Genomic DNA, 10,839 nt, shown 5'->3' on the forward strand with positions numbered 1-10,839 from the left:
TATATATATATATATAAATATATATATATATAATATATATATATATATATATATATATATATATATATATATATATTATATATATATATATATATATATATATATATAATATATATATATATATATAATATATATATATATATATATATATATATATATATATATATATATATATATATATATATATATAATATATATATATATATATATATATATAATATATATATATATATATATATATATATATATATAATATATATATATAATATAATATATATATAATATATATATATATATATATATATATATATATATATATATATATATATATATATATATATATATATATATATATATATATATATATATATATATATATATATATATATATATATATATATATATATATATATATATATATATATATATATATATATATATATATATTATATATATATATATATATATATATATATATATATATATAATATATATATATATATATATATATATATATATATATATATATTATATATATATATATATATTATATATATATATATATATATATATATATATATATATATATATATATATATATATATATATATATATATATATATATATATATATATTATATATATATATATATATATATATATATATATATATATATATATATATATATATATATATATATATATATATATATATATATATATATATATATATATATATATATATATATATATATATATATATATATATATATATATATATATATATATATATATATATATATATATATATATATATATATATATATATATATATATATATATATATATATATATATATATATATATATATGCGCAGGAGTGGCTGTGTGGTAAGTAGGTTGCTTACCAAGCGGACGTGGTTTTTGTCGTCTCTGCTTCACGTCGCTGAATGCCAGCGTCGTGAATTTTTGACGTACAACTACAGGTAAGACTTTTGTGTTTTGGGGGATTTACTGGGGGTTTGTTGCTCGTGTTTATTTATATTTATGTCGAGCAAGAAATCTCCAGTGAATTCCACGCATTTGTCTTCCTGTGGTTGTGCTTAAAGTCTCACTTAGCGGTGAGAAGAGTGTTTTGGAAGTATCACTCCTCCCAAAATTGTGAACTTAGTTTGTAAAAGTTTGTTGTCTTCAAGTCATGATTTGAAAACTACAGATAAATATTGTGAACTTTGTTTAAAAAAGAAAAGGAATTTATTGTTTTAAAACCAAGTTTTGAAAGCTAATGAATTTGAAGAAAAGTCTTCCTTTTGCTTTGAACTACACCACGTGGAACTACCCAAAGGATTTAATTTTTACCAGCAAAGTGACGACTGCAGCGGAGCCGGGATCAAATCGGGCCGGAGTACCGTTGTGGCCTGAAAATTTGTTATTCTGCCTGGAACTTTATATTTTATTTATTCTTTCTGAACTGTTGTATTTCCTTTCTCCTTCTTTTATGAACTTTTTTTAGTACGAACTGTTTATTTTATTTCTTCCGCTTTTTTTAACTGTTTTCTCTTTTTGCATGTTTTTAAAATTTTTCGTTGTTTAATTTTTATGTGGACATTTTTATCATGGCAGAGAACATAAAGAAAAATAAAGCCACTGCTGTGGAGTGGGAGATTATCCCACCCAAGAAGTGGTTAAATGATTTCAGGGAAAGAACGGTGGTGTTACGGACCTACTCTAGGTTACTCGACACCATTACGGTCTTTCCCAAAATTGAAATTGAAAAAGAGTTGGCAGAATATCTGCCAACTATTAAGTTTATGGCAAGGGGTGTAAAATACGAGACGGTTAGGTTGCTATTTGACACCCCTGAGGTGGCTCGTAAGTTTGCGAGCCAGCCCTTAGAAGGGGAAAAAATTCTGTTTCTTCCCACATACTGTGGGAAGAAATTAACTAGAACTTGGATCTGTGGGCTGCCACCCGGTATAGAACCTGATTGGCTAGAGGATACTATCCGACGGGGTCTGGGTGGCAGTGGAGCAAAGCTCTTAAATGTGAAAATTTTGCCTACGGCTGATTGGGTTGGGGCAAAAGTGGTTTTGACCCTGTGGACCCAATCAGCCAGGGATCTGGTATTTCCGGATTTTTTGAGGATGGCCGGCCATAGATATACGGTCATTCTTGAGGGACGTAAACCCAAGTGCCACCGGTGTCTGAAGCCCGGTCATATCAAGAAAGACTGTCCCCAGGACCAGAGTAAGGTCCTGGAACAGTTAACAAATGTTGTTCCCCCCGCTCCCCCAGTGGAGGGAGAGACGGAGGAAGTCGAGGAGGTGGAAACCTCGAAAAAAGGAGAAAAAAAGGAAGAAGGTGGGCAACAATGGTTGCCCACCGAAAATCGTGGGGGAGGAGGAGGACCGTCCGGCAAAGGCGGACGTACGCTCTACTCCAATGGCTCCAAAGAAAAAGAAAAAAAACGAGGCACGGTCGGTGCTCAATAGTGCCTCGCCGGCGTGTCCCGACACGGAGGAAAGCAGGTCTGCGGGAATTGTGCCGCCGACAGTAGAAGCTGTGGGCTCACCCAGTGAGGAAAAGGATTGGCTAATCCTATTCCAAAAGAGAGGGGCCCTGCAGAAATTTGTGAATGACAGGAAGCGTCGGAGAGAGGGAGTCCTCACCCGTGCTAAGGATCCGGACTGGCCTCCGCAGGTGACTGCGGAGGTCGTGTCGGGTAGTCAAATAAGTACGGTGGTGAATTCCTTCCCCCTCGACGAATTCAGTATTGGAAAGTGGCCCGACCCAGACCCATCATTTTGCTTGAGAGAAGCGAAGGCTATATCGGGAGAAAAAACCTAAGAGGACGAGTGCCTCATATTGTGTAATGAAAAATCGTAAGAGGCAAATGCCTTAATTTATGACTTTTTATGTACGAGGTTCATAACCTCAATGTGAAAATTTAATTTTAAAAAGAACAGTGTTATAGAGAAGCAAAGTTCGGCGGGCGGCTTTTGCCTTCTCTCATTATACCATCATATTTATCATCCATTTCATCTCATTAATGTTTTTGTCCAGCCCGTACCTACTCCCTGTGTACTGCCTTTATGGCAAATTGAAATGAAATAAAGTAGCTTGCTTACCAACCACATGGTTCTGGGTTCAATCCCACTGCGTGGCACCTTGGGCAAGTGTCTTCTACTATAGCTTCGGGCCGACCAAAGCCTTGTGAGTGGATTTGGTAGATGGAAACTGAAAGAAGCCCGTCGTATATATGTATATATATGTAGGAAACGACCGTGCGAACCAAAGGAGAAATGGTGATGAATGGAAAACAGGCTCCTTTTTAAACGCGTCACACGGTCGACACAAAATATAATTATATATATGTTATAATACTATAACATAGAGAACTAAGAAGTTTGCCAGGAAGGACAAGATAAGAACGCAACCGATAAAGATGAATAACAGTAAGATTTATTGGAGCATTAAACTGTATGTCTGTGTGTGTGTGAATGCGACATAATAAAACACGATATAAGACAGGCCGTCATGTAAACAGAAGAGTGTGTATACAAATATATGTATGTGTATGTAAGAGTTACAGAGTATAGATAAGAGTCAGTAACACGGATAAGGAAATACCAGTTCTTTTGAGGTACACAGTTAGATTGTAGGTCTGTATGTAAGAGGTTAAGGTTAAGGCAGAGCTGTCACTTGTCGTGATGTTGAGGCTTCTATGCCGGGCCGGATTCTTAATACAGATGTATTCTCGCAGGTGTCGAATTCTGGCTGTTATTTCGTGTTGAGGCGATTCACACAAACAGGGTTGAGAAGAGAAGCTGCGGTGGCTGTTTGGTAGCTTGTGTACGTAGAGTCGTGTTGACGCTGGCGACGGTGCTAGTAGTACGTAGTTGAAGTGGTTGTTTATGTCGTCGCTGGAACTGGCTGGTTGGTTGGTGCTGTGTTACGCGTGTGTGGTCAACGACCAGATCTGTGAGGATCTGAGCCGCGACAAATTGCCGCAGATAATTTAGGCTATTTATAGGAAAATAGAGGCTCCAGAAAGCATTAGAAAAACACTCTCTCACGTGACCTTATTAGTGGCTACGGTTGGTCGGTTTACGTCCTAGCGGCAAATGGAGTGGAGACAATTGCCGCTCAAATAATAGTCAGTCAGGTGATGACAGCGAAAGAGTTGTTTTCTGCTACGCTCGCATTTGTTAATATATATACCGTGAGAGAGGTAGTTTCACTACATATATAAATATATGTATGTGTTTGTCCCCCCCAACATCGCTTGACAACCGATGCTGGTGTGTTTACGTCCCCATAACTTAGCGGTTCGGCAAAAAAGACCGATAGAATAAGTACTAGGCTTCCAAAGAATAAGTCCTGGGGTCGATTTGCTCGACTAAAGGTGGTGCTCCAGCATGGCCGCAGTCAAATGACTGAAACAAGTAAAAGAGTAAAAGATATATATATATATATATATTCCCGCACACATCTCTCCCCATACTGATGTGCATACCTATAGTCATCACTATATAAATATATCCATAGATATATGCATATGTGTAAATATGTACACACAAACATCTAGTCACATATCAGCTACGCACATACACACATATTTTTCTTCCGCTTTTGTTCAAGGAATAGATACATAATAAACTAAATAAAATATGCAGTCACAGATAATAAACCAAATGATGATGATGATGATGATAATGGTTTATTTGCTTCATGGGCATCAAACGAGGAGGACATGACAAGGAAAGTTTACAATTTGTGTGTGTGTTTGTGTATGTGTGTGTGTAGGTTAGTTACTGTGGAGAAAAAATCTCTGTTATGGTAAAACCTGATATATTGATACCATTCTTTTCTAGAAAATAATTGAACAGAAATTATAATCATGTGGTAAAAAAAAATACTTAAATTCTACTGAATGAACACGAGTGATCAAGAAAAAGGAAAATTTCAAATTAACTTTTTTTTTTAATTCTTGGTCAATTTTCTGTCAAATGCAGAACTTTATGATGTTTTATTTTGATGTTTTGAAGTTCTACATGTGCACATTTTCACATTCTTTGGCTTCTCATCCATTTAGCTATTAATCCATGCTATAGTGTTGATAAAATGGCAACTAGAGTGCTATATAGTCACATGCTAACAAAAAATAAAAGAGAGACAAAAGTTGTCCTGCAAGGCAGTTGAAAAAAAATTTGTCAAAAAAATCTTTAGGCCTAGTAAATCTCTCGTTAGTATTTATTCAGAATGTACTAATTCCTAATCATCTGTAAACAAAGCTTCGTTTGGGGGATGTATCACGCTTGTGTCAAAAGTATATATTCAACCTTTTGGAATCTGAAACTATTTGTCATTTTCTCTCAACACCCTTTTCCCCCATGTTTGTAACCATCATTTAAACTTCACTAGCCATTCTAAAACATTCACTGCTTCACTTCACTAAACAATTCTAGGTTATGGAACCGTTTTTATGCACTTTTTCCAATTCTAAATTCACTCAAACCTAATTTTCTCATAGACGGGAAATAAAGAGCTTTTATTTTCTTATGATGTTGACATTGCAGCACCATTTCCTCTCTGAGTTTTCTTTGAAATTTCACACCTATTTAAATTCATTCAGTGTCGCTTGTACTTATAGCAGTGAACTGAATCCCTTGGTGGTAATTAGTTTCTAATCTGAAGGAAGGACTGGTACTACTAGTTTGGCAACGCAAGAAAATAAGACCAAGTATTCAGACTGAAAGTGTTCTATTACAAACGTGCTTAACTCAATGATAAGAACAACACCATCAAAATTTGCTTAGTTATTAACTACATGGAAAAATATATCAGAATAAAAACCAGATGTGAATATACTTAACATTTATTTTCAATTAGGAAATAGTCATTTCCTGAAGGATACCAAGTTTTAAAATTTGGTTCTAATCTATGACAGAATCTACTTAAAATGTAATTAGGGTATTATGTCTAAGAATTTTATTTTATTTATTTTTTTTTTTTTTGCTATGTTCCTGCTTGGCACAGTTTCTATCAGCATAAAATATGCTGATGGTAGGGAAGGTTTGTAGCTGCACTAAAACTACTGAAGTTGTTAGTATTGATGTTTTTATCGTTTATATCAAACTGATAGAAGAGAAAGTATCTGAAAAAGAGTGGGTAGCGTTGAACAAATTACGAAGTAATGTATCTGACACTTATTTACTTTGCTCTGTGGTTCATAGAGCAAAGTTTACGACAAACAGAATTTGAACTCAGAAGGTAGAAAGATAAAAATAAAGACTTTAATACTTTTAGTTTCATTGAACAATGTAAGGTTTCCACTTACTATTACTTTTATTAATTTCTAATATAGGCAAATCGTAGAAATTGAGTATAGTCTTCGCACCAACCTCAGTTCAAAACTATTTCTTATTTTGTTGAATATCTATACAAGAATAAATATATATGCATGTGTATGTGTGGGCATTAGCATTAGGAGGGGCATCCAGCCGTAGAAGCCATGCCAAAACAGACATGGGAGCCTGAAAAGGCCTTCATCTGCTCAGCTCTTGTCAAACCGTCCAACCCATGCTAGTATGGATAACGGACGTTAAATGATGATGATGATGATGATGATGATGATAAATATACACACCCACAAAACCCCAAAGGTTGAACAAGTAGATGATTGCATTAGATTTAAACGCCTGAACCAGCGTATGATGATGGGCATGCTGCAGAAGGCGTAACTCAAGATTATAACCGGGTCAGCGGAAGTTTGTTGCAGTTTCATATCTCATTCTATGTATGCCACAGAGGATGGTCATGAAATCAAGTGCGTGGATCACTTCCTGGCAAGTTGAGGTCCATCTTAAACAAATCCACGCCATTGGCACTTTCTTTGACTTTGGCGATGACGATATATATATATAAACTTACTTGGAAATGGATGCGTAGCATTCAATCAAATAATATAAATTAGTAGACTTGCCAAGGAAGAATATATACTATCATTTTGCTCTTAAAATCTATTATCTAGCCCCCCCCCCCAAGATTTCGTCGTTGATTGCGAAATAGATTTTGCGGTGAAAGGTTTGTAGTGGCGCCTAATACCAGTTGCCATTTTGGAGAGTTCGTCCACGCATGCGCAGGGACATGTCTTCTGGAAGGCATGCAGGAAGTCCTCATGCGCATGCGCGGTCATCCTATATCTAAGCGTTCCCGCATTTTCTCGACCTCTTAGCGCTGAACTTTCGAGGACACCAGTCGTCACTAAGAGCGGCTCCGTCAACTCTACCTTGAGTCAACACATCTACCACGGAGACAGTGAAGAATGACTTAACCATCCAGCAACTACACCGACGACGTCTTCACACCAACCATAAAGGGTGACCTGGCAAAGCCGTTACCCCGAGATGTAAGGCTGAGCAACTCGTAATAAATATTTGTTATGCTGTTTTTCAATTCATTCAGCGTTTTCGTTTCTTTATTAAAGAAAATTGATTGTACGGGATAGGGTTACCCGAGGATGATGGCCCTATCACCTACAGGTCATCCAGTCATCTTGTGATGGTACTAGGGCTTCAACAACATAATCTGAAAAACGTCGGGACCCGCAAGCTTTTCGACCCATGCATTCCTCAATAATATTAAATTGACTCATTTGTTTTAGAATCTCATCAAATATTAAAGAGTTTCTTAGTTTGGTTATTTCACTCTTGGCAATCTTAAGAAACCCAAGGCCATGGTATATATCACATTTGTGACTCTGAAATGTTTGTCTACTGGTCTAATGATATGCAGAAATTTGCTAAGAATAAGGGTTAGAAAAACAAACCTTTGGGAACGAACTTGATGTAAAATTCCAGTTGCTTCAATACACGTTTTTGAATCTGTGCATTCGGTTAGCAAACCAACAATCTTGGAGTGATTTTCTATTACAGAATCAATGGCAGTGAAATGACCCGACTACCTATTGCTCCATAAGACGTGGCAACTTCAATCCTTTGCAGAGACTAGCTATCTTTGGCCGTTTAATAAAATTATGAAGAATATTAACGGTGTCGAAGAACGTAGCTAACGTCGGAATCCGCTTTATTGTGTTAACCACGATACGGTGCAACTGATGATTAAGACAATGAACATAGAGTATATATTTCTCAAGTCGATTCTGAATCTTTCTTTGCACGCCACCTATTTTGCCAGACATCACAGAAGCACCATCATAGCATTGTGACAACGCTTTGGATCAATGCAAAGGTTGGTTTATTCCTTAATTATCAAGTCGGCCAATGTTTCAGCGTCATAATGTTGAGTAGTTGGCATCGCAACTAACTTTTCCAGAACCCTGCCGTTTTTAAAGTACCTAATAACAATTGCAAGATTTTCAGTATAACTCAAATCACGCGTTCCGTCACATTTCAGCGTAAAATAAGGAACATCGGAACATTTTATTTCATCGACCACGAGGTTGACTGTGTGTCTGCTCAACAATTCGATGGTTTCGTTTTGCATTGCTGCTGAGTTGTAGGTCACATTTTTTGGAATCGTGCTGTAACATTCCATTAGTTTTGAGTCTTTCTCTAATGTGTACTGGAATAATTTCATAAAAAGACCACAAGGCTGCGTGTCATATTCCGATTAAAGATCCTGAAAAGCTTCATTTTCGTTTCCTCGAAAATTCGTTTGCACAAAGAAAATGAACAATATCAACAATGGAACTGATATAATAACGGTTTTTGCTCAACTGATCGTTTTGCAAGATTGAAGACACGGATGTTGCTGTGAATAAACGCTGTTGGCGTTCCTTCCATGTAACCATAGCCTGGATATGGGATGCAGAGTTTGCATGCTTATTTAAACCTTTGTTTTTTTCTTTTGCATGAGGCCAATTAGAATATCCATTTTTAATAAAACAAGTATCAGCTTGAGCAGAAGTATTAAAGTGCCGACAATCAAATCAAAACAAGATACCAGCTTGACGATAAGTCAATTCTCTGAACTGGCTGCACTGGTTGGCAGTCGACCTGTCCTGGATCATCCAACGAGGGTGTCAAAGACTTTGCAAGACCTCCCTTGAGCTGCGAAACTTCGTTTGCAATTCTCTTCTGTTTAGCATTATTAGATGAATCAGATTGGAAATTCAGCAATGATTGCTTCAGTTCTTTTTTTCGGTAGTGATTCATTATTTTTGGGCACTGATATTCGCAATAATTAATTCTAAAGTAGAATATCGTAGTAAGAGTAACAAATTCTTAAAATTTATGTATTTTTAAATTAAACTCGCAAGAGATTTCAGCTCAAGCAATTTTTTTTCAATTTCTTCAAAGTTATGCTTTTTTAATTAAACACAAAATGATTTCAGTATAAACTTTGTTCAAAGAGTAAGAAAAATTATTCAGTGAAAGTTCTCACCTGAAAAATCCTTTCTGAATGTATATTTTCGGAAATTTCAAATTGTTTTTCCTTTTTCGCGAATAATAATCCTCTGACTAGTAGAAATAAAATGACTTTTTAATGTCCGTCTCTGTTCATATATATACGCGTGTAGTGATGCGTTTACTACCATAAATCTTTAACTACAGCAACAATTCTTCACATACTTTTCAACAGCGACAACGACAATCACCAGCATCACCGCCGCCGTCGCCACCACGACCACCACCACCACAACAACAACAACAACTGACCCAGCGTCAGCCATTCCTTAATTCAACCCACAGTTGATGACCGGATCAGCAACCAATTCTGCGACAACAATTGCAGCTACAACAAACATTTTAACCAGCTCTAATTTACCCACGTTTTCATATCAATAACTACTAAATCAAAAGAAATTCAATTTATTGCATCTTTAACGACTTCAGATATTGCTTATGAGAAAAAAGAAGGCGGGGTGTGAGATTCTAACTGGGGGTGCTGAGCACAAAATAGCCTCCCCACCCCCCACGCCCCGTGGAGACATACAAGGAAATCGAACGAAAACAAATATGGAGAGGGTCGTTAGACCAGAACGAAAGTAAAATAGCGAACGCTGGAGAAATATTTTCTTTGACAAGAGAAATGATAGAAGAGAGAGATAGGATATGTCTAGTCCTTCGAACAGCCCTGAAAGAAAAGAAAGATGATCACGTGAGGAAAACAAAGATGGACAATGGTCACGTGTGAGCAACGAGAGAGAGAGTAAAAGAGAAAGAGAGAGAGACATAGAAAATGGAGAAGGGGAGAAAAAAGGAATTAGAGAAAGGATGAGAGAAAAAACGATAGAGGGAGATAACAGTATAGAGTAGAATCGCATCAAAAAGATTAAGATAAATTTACTTGGAAATGGATACGTGGCATTCAATCAAATAATAATATAAATAATATATATATATATATATATATATATATATATATATATCATTACGGAAACTAACACCCTCACCTATCTTGGATGCTCTTCATCATGGAAATCTAGATTTTATAACCACAGATCTTCGTTTAGACTCAGACATAAGGCTAATAACACATCATTATCTCGTAGAATGTGGAAGCTTAAAGACGATAACATTAATTTTAGCCTTAGATGGTCCATAGTTGGATCGGCCCCAACGTATAAAGATAATAGAACTGGTTGCCAGTTATGCTCCCTAGGAGTATTGAAAATTATTAGATCCCCCGATAAGAATAAGCTAGTTAATAAGAGATCAGATTTCAAACCTTCCTGTATACATAAAATGATTAAAACCTTTAGACATCATAATCCCTAAGTCCTCTCTTTTTAGTTATAAGCACTTCTAAACCTTCTCTCATTAGCAGCTCCCACGTCAGATCCTGCTTGCCACAATTCAGACATGGAATTAACG

The sequence above is a fragment of the Octopus bimaculoides genome, chromosome 14 (genome assembly GCF_046866305.1).
Source record: "Octopus bimaculoides isolate indiv1 chromosome 14, ASM4686630v1, whole genome shotgun sequence".
Classification (NCBI taxonomy): domain Eukaryota; kingdom Metazoa; phylum Mollusca; class Cephalopoda; order Octopoda; family Octopodidae; genus Octopus; species Octopus bimaculoides.